We start from the raw sequence: 6,941 nt of genomic DNA on the forward strand, positions 1-6,941 counted from the left end.
CGCGCTAAGTCACCGCGATCGTCATACGAGTTCGAGAATTACGGCTCGCCAACATTCATAACAACCGGGAACGCCCGCGGAACGCGTTAATTGTCGTCTTTACACTGACGAACGGCCTTTTTAGACCGAAATAACTTCGTGCGTCGTAGATAAACGGGGCGTGTGTGCCTACATATACGAGCGTCCGACATTTTTTGTGACTTCAACTTCTGTGAACAACCAACACTGAAAATCAATAATATTGAATAAATTAAACAATATTTTCATAAAACATATCGAGAATTTATTGAATTGGACTTACCTTCTGACGGCCTGATCCATTGTCGTCGATCACTCGAAGTCCCTCGTTGATCCTGGATTCCGGTGGCAGCGACGATCCTGATCGATGATGGCGGTGATCCAGCGGTGGCAGGAACCTGAAAAAAGTAGAGAATTTGTCTGATTGATTGTTCAAGATATCGTTCGTTACTTACCTTCTCGGTGGTTCAAAGGTCAAACCGAGTGGCGACCGTTGATTTCAAGGGACACGTAGCGTTGATTCGTGCCTCCAATAGTACCGTCCGGTTACATCATAACCGAGAGAAAAAATGTATTCCGTTGGAGGAAGCAACGGCGGCAACAGCGGCAACAGCGGCAGTAGACGTATGAATTATTACGTGCCGATTCCCGATGTTGAAACTCCAACGTGTGAAAACAAGTAAGTTTTGTATAATTTATAGAGCTTTATATTTTTTATATCTTTTTTTGCGAATTGTATTATTTTGAAAGTAATCTCATTATTTTTTTCTACAGCATTTCGTTGGATCGTTGCGCGGTTCGTATACTCAGCAGACGATACGCGCTGACAGCTACGGAATACAAATTCCTCGAAATTGGTATCAACGTGGGTCCACCGAGCTACGTGGAGATCGCCATTAGAGATCCTCGCCGAGGAAAGGAACTGCTGTTGTTTCTCGAAACGTGAAAGGCGCTATACGAGCAACGGCAAAGTATTCAAAATTTCTTTCGCAATGACTTCAAAGATATCCATAGTTTTATAAACGTTGGACCACTAACGGTGAGAGTTTGTACGGTTAATAACATCAAACTCATACGTCTCGAATCTGCAAACGTATGCTTGAGAATGACCGAATCGACGTTGCATCGTATGTTCGATCTCGATCGGTGCATCGATGCGAGATTCGATCATTTGATCAGAATACTTGCGACGGTCGATGCAAAGTTTGCGCTGTTCTCCGATATCGCGTCCACTGTGAAAGATCCCAAGGAAGCGTCGAATGTAATATACGCTAGCGATGCGTTCAATACGAATCAGATCATCGATTGTGAGCTCGCAGCTTTAGTTTTTAGCACGTAAGATATATTATATAAAAGAAGAGTTAAATAAACAGGCTTTTCTTACACCCTAAAACAAATGATGTATTTTTCTTTTGCGTGCATGTCCTTCACCCACTGTATCTAAAATTATCTTTCTTTCTCCCAATTATTTATTATAAAGAAAAGAAACGCGAGCGAAGGGGCGCAAGCAAGAGAGGACGCGAACGAAGAGACGCGAGCGACAGAGAACGCGTTCACATGTGTCGATGCTCCGTCGAACTTTTGCCTGCCTTTGTAGTGCGAGACATATTTTATTTTAATTTCTTTTCGTTGGAAGGGGCTGTCCGTTTTTAAACTGTTACCATTTTTTTCTCTGGTGACATTTTACCCCGCTTCGTTCTGCAACCGTCGTTGCAGAACCGAGAATTCAGTCTCGTCGAGTCCGCGAAACCAAACGTTCGGAAGACACGGTGACAGAGTATAGTGAATAGTGACATAATATAGTTTTATAAATATGTTTTTTTTTCTGTTTAGCAGATGCAGCTAAATATACAGGTCGTGACGGATGAGCGGTGGGTGCGGGTGCGCATTGCACGGAAATACGTGAGTCTTATTTTTTGTGTGTGCGCGCATGTTTTGAAAAAAAGTACAATAATATTTTATACATATTAATTTTACAGCTGTGGATGAGTTACGTGATACCGGGATTTATAAATATAGCTCACCGGCGTTGGATCCGAGAGGATAGACGAGATGAGAGAGAGATGTGCGATTACCGAGAAACATCTCGATACGCGCTACTCAAACTTTTCGGAGAGGATACCTCCGACGAGGAAGAAAATGAAATCTGTTAAAATAATCGCTTTTTAATAAAAAAATTTTGAATTTTTATTAATTATATTAATCATATTGCATTTATATGTTTCAGGTGAAGATCCTCCGGATAAATTGATTCTCCATATAAATTTTTTAATTTTTATATTATAAATTTTCTCGAAATAAACAAAAAATGGGTAGACTTCCGAAAACGGCCCCCCTCCGATTTCGATGAAACTTTGTGAAAAACTTTGTTTTGGGTCAAAATGAAAGCCCTTAAAAGGAATTTTGGCGACTCCTATGATAAAGCCATTTTTTTTAGATAAAATGATAAAAAATATAGAAAAATCTTTGTAATTTTACAGGATGTTATAAATAGAATATATACTGTTTGTATTTAATGATTTAATGTTTTTATTATATACTTACAGCAGAATACATAAATAATATGCTTAGTAATATATTACACTTTCCACGCGAACCGAGGTTCACGCACACCCCCCCGTGCTTTCGGGGGAGGTGCGGTAGTACCGAAATAGTTTACGCATACACTTTCCACGCGAACCGAGGTTCACGCACACCCCCCCCGTGCTTTCGGGAGAGGTGCGGTAGTCCCGAAATAGTTCACGCATACACTTTCCACGCGAACCGAGGTTCACGCACACCCCCCCGTGCTTTCGGGGGAGGTGCGGCAGTCCCGAAATAGTTCACGCATACACTTTCCACGCAAACCGAGGTTCACGCACACCCCCCCGTGCTTTCGGGGGAGGTGCGGTAGTCCCGAAATAGTTCACGCATGTACTTTGTAAGGCACACTATGTGTCTAGTTTAAAAGATGTGGAGCTCCCCGCAGGGGGGCGGAACCTACTGCCCCCACGCATACACTTTTCACGCGAAACGAGATGTCACATGGGTTCGTGGCGCGCTTTAAAAGCTTGTTTATATATATTCATACTAGCTTCTGACCTTGATTATTTAAATACAAACAGTATATATTCAATTTATAACATCCTGTAGAATTATGAAGATATTCCTATATTTTTTATCATTTTATTTAAAAAAATGGCTTTATCATAGGAATCGCCAAAATTCCTTTTAAGGGCTTTCATTTTGACCCAAAACGAAGCTTTTCACAAAGTTTCATCGAAATCGGAGGGGGGCCGTTTTCGGAAGTTTATCCATAAAATATATTTATTATGGGGGACGGGAGCGAGAAAACGCGCGCGAGAGAGAACGCGAACGGGGGACGGGAGCGAGCGAGAGACTGCGCGCAAGAGAAAACGCGAACGGGGGACGGGAGCGAGAGAGAGAACGCGCAACGTCATAATCGAATGGCACCGCAAAAACGTGACCCAGTGAACCTGTGACCCACATGTTCACCAAAAAAAACCTCAATAAATTGCCCTAAAAGACATGTCTGAAGAGGACATTGCGGCGGTAGGCATGCACAGCGGGGGTCTCCGAGACTCACAGGCCAACTTTCTTTTCCGGCGTTTTATTGTTTCCCTTTTTTTACCCCGTATATCTCGGAGTTTTTTAGAAATTTTCTTAAAATAAATATATAAATATTAAATAATTATCTATTCCCTTTCTCTTAGATAGTTCTCCTATACAGAAAAATAAAGAGAAGAGACCGCGACGGTTAAGTCGCATAAAATTTTGGTCGAGTACCTACGTCGCGCGACCATCGATGCTCGGCCATCCGCAGTGCGAGATGATATTCGTTTATAAATTCTGTCATCGACGTTCGTCGATACCCATAGAAATTGAGTCGCGTTGCCGCGCTTATGCCGTCTAGTGTTTATAGAATCTAGCTGCATGTCATCGGCGCTTGCCTTTGTAACGCGCGACGCCATAGCCGAATGGCGCCGCGAAACACCAATAAGCGGCACTTCCTACGAAGAAAAGTGAAAAGGACCGCGGTGTCACGCTAGTCGCAGGTCGTAAATTATAGCCGCCTGCCATAGGCGCTCGCTCGCATTTGATAAGTGTGAAATGACATCTGTTTATAAATACTATCGGCCGAACATCGACGCGAGGCGGCATTTGTTTATCGAACATGTCCCGACGCGCTTGCCTAATCCACCCCTCCTCCCCCTCCCCCTCCCCCCAACCCTATGCTAGAAACGCAGATCACCCACCACCCTCCCCTCCTTTCGCACCATATGGTGGGAACGCAGACCCCCCCCCGCCGCACCTCCTCGGAGGACGGTGGCACTAGAGCCCCCCCCCGCCCGGCAGACCCCGCGGCCGTGAGTCCTTCCCCCCGCCCCTCACCCCCCCTGAGATCCCCGGCCTAGAACTCTCATACTCTTCCTACTGAACAAACTTTTGCCATCTCGATTTTTACTCTCAACATATATGTAGCTCTCAAAATACGAACAGCGTTCGAGCTTGGCGAGCTGATCTCCGAGAGTAAAATAACGTCGTGTCGATTTGCGAGTAGGTCTTGAAAAGTTCGCTCGCCGAGAGCTGCGATTCATTCTCCGTTATAGGTACTGTTTAGGAATATGTCCATTTGCGAGAATCAATCTCGAGAGCTACTCTCGAGAGTTTTACTCGCAGGTGGACACGCACCATTAAAGTTATTCTAACATAAACAAAAGTTAAAGTAAAGCTTGTGGTAAACCTAGTAAACTTTGACATGCAAAATAATTAAATTTACTAAAATTAAATGTTTCTATTACACATAATTCAAGCTAAATTAATTAATATTATCTAAGGCGTAAGACGCTACGGCAATGCCTATATGCAATACGTGTGCTACCTACTGTTACTACGTTTACGCGAGCGCGTTACTTCTGTAGTAACTTACGATAATTCACTCGTTTACGCGTAGTAAATTATTGTAAGTTACTACAAAATCCCGTTTACGCGAAGGAATTATCGTAAGTTTAGTATGGACTGGCTCTAATATTTTTTCGCCGCAGTGTATAACATCTGTCGCTCGACGTTCGATGCGCCGCGCCGCGCCCCGCTCGCCGCTCGTCTCTCGACCCCCACCGCACGCCGCGCGCCGGGCACCGTGCCAGCCCAGTCAGCCGCCGAGGCCCGCCTCTATCGCTCCTTGTGCGCTCATTCGCTCAGACGTTTTATTTAATAACTCGTTAACTATTGCGAATTTTGCAAAATGGTACCAGACTTTTCTTTTCAGTTTGACCCAATCTACCCCCCCTATTTTGGTGGTTACTTTTATTTTGAACACCCTGTATATATATAGGCCATAATAGTAACTGACCGTGATTCATGGGATATTCAGGTTAATTCAGGTTATATCTCAATTTGAGCTGTAGTGTTATCAAAGATGTATAGTAAATAATTACAAATATTTACATGTATATAATTGCAAATACAGTAAAATAAATAAAATATTTATACTTAAAAGATATTAAAATGTAAAACCATAATATTAATACCAATGCCTTAAAATTGTTCTGGTTTGTCAAATACTGCTCTACTTCTTGTAATTGTTGTTCCGTTTCCAATGGAAGCGTAAAAGAACAGAAAACTGATTCCTGTTTTTGAACGTCATTATTAGGAGTTGGATTTAATCCAGTATTTTTGATGTTTTGTATATCCTCAACCGTTTGCCACAATTGAGTCTTAAAATAATTTTGTTGGCAAATTTTCTCTTTAAAATACGTCTCTGAAAAACCAATCATTATTAGTAATAATTTATTCCATTCTTAGTAATGTTATACAAACACATTATACACGATGAACTAAAAATAAAATATATACCGTTTTTTTCTGCATCTGAGCATGTGCTGGACACAATTGACATGTGCATCTCATGGAATTAGTCAAGAAAGAATTATTTTCTATTTCTGGATTGACACAATTATTATTATCCTTCTGCATAGCAACCTGGCATGCAGTTTTCAACACATCTAATAAATCAGATATATAAAACATAGATAAGTATTTTTTTCTACTATATTATAACAACAATAAAAATAATAATAAACACCATGCGTCTCCCATGAAATATTAATGTACATAAAAAATAAAATACAATAAAAAATTAATTTATCTGCTCAATGTAAGCAACAGCTAGTAAGAAAAAAAATAAAACCGACCAGAAATCAAGCATTTATCGGGTGTTACAAATAAAAATAACAAATTTTTAATTTGAGCAATTTATTTATTCAGAATTGCCGTAGACTAACGTTTTAACCATACTTGGTTTTCTTCAGAGCAAATTACGACATAAAATAATAATGAACAATTCAAAAGTCACAATTACAACGTTGAAACAATTTTTACGGAGGTCAAAGTCATTACATTTTAAATATACGTCAATAATTAAATTAAGAACTTGGATCTGTGTCAGGCATAATAAATTAAGATTACATATGATTATATTATATATAATATGTACATGTACGATTACACGTGATATATTATATTATACATATATGTACGTACATACATGTACATATGTATGATATAATCATATGTAATCTTAATTTATTATTTGTGTGTGTATATATATATATATATATATATATATATCTTGTAAAGTATTTTCACTTTTCTATGATTTTACTTTCATTCTTTTATACGTAGAATAATGAAAGGAAGCGAATAATAATATTAATTCTTACATTTGAACACATTTTTTTACAGATCGCAAGTGGTGCATCAAAAGCTGCAGAAACAGCGGAAAAATCTGGGAAAAAATATGAGGTACGCCGGTGGAGTATACGTGCAGTCAGCGCGTACTCCACCGTCGGCGTACGCGTCGCCCGCGCCACTGCCGCCGCCGCCGCCAGCATACACGCCGCCATACGCGCCGCCGTACGCGC

General features: G+C 40.7%; 1 long non-coding RNA gene across 1 annotated transcript; it reads left to right on the forward strand.

The window, feature by feature from the left end:
* The first annotated feature begins 560 nt into the window (after positions 1–560).
* Positions 561–1,352, forward strand: LOC143896461 (uncharacterized). Its single transcript, XR_013256659.1, has 2 exons — positions 561–697; positions 793–1,352. It is a non-coding gene; the product is annotated as an uncharacterized LOC143896461 (long non-coding RNA).
* The last annotated feature ends 5,589 nt before the right edge of the window (positions 1,353–6,941 follow it).

The sequence above is a fragment of the Temnothorax americanus genome, unplaced genomic scaffold (genome assembly GCF_048541705.1).
Source record: "Temnothorax americanus isolate GAGA-0224 unplaced genomic scaffold, ASM4854170v1 Scaffold184, whole genome shotgun sequence".
Classification (NCBI taxonomy): Eukaryota; Metazoa; Arthropoda; class Insecta; order Hymenoptera; family Formicidae; genus Temnothorax; species Temnothorax americanus.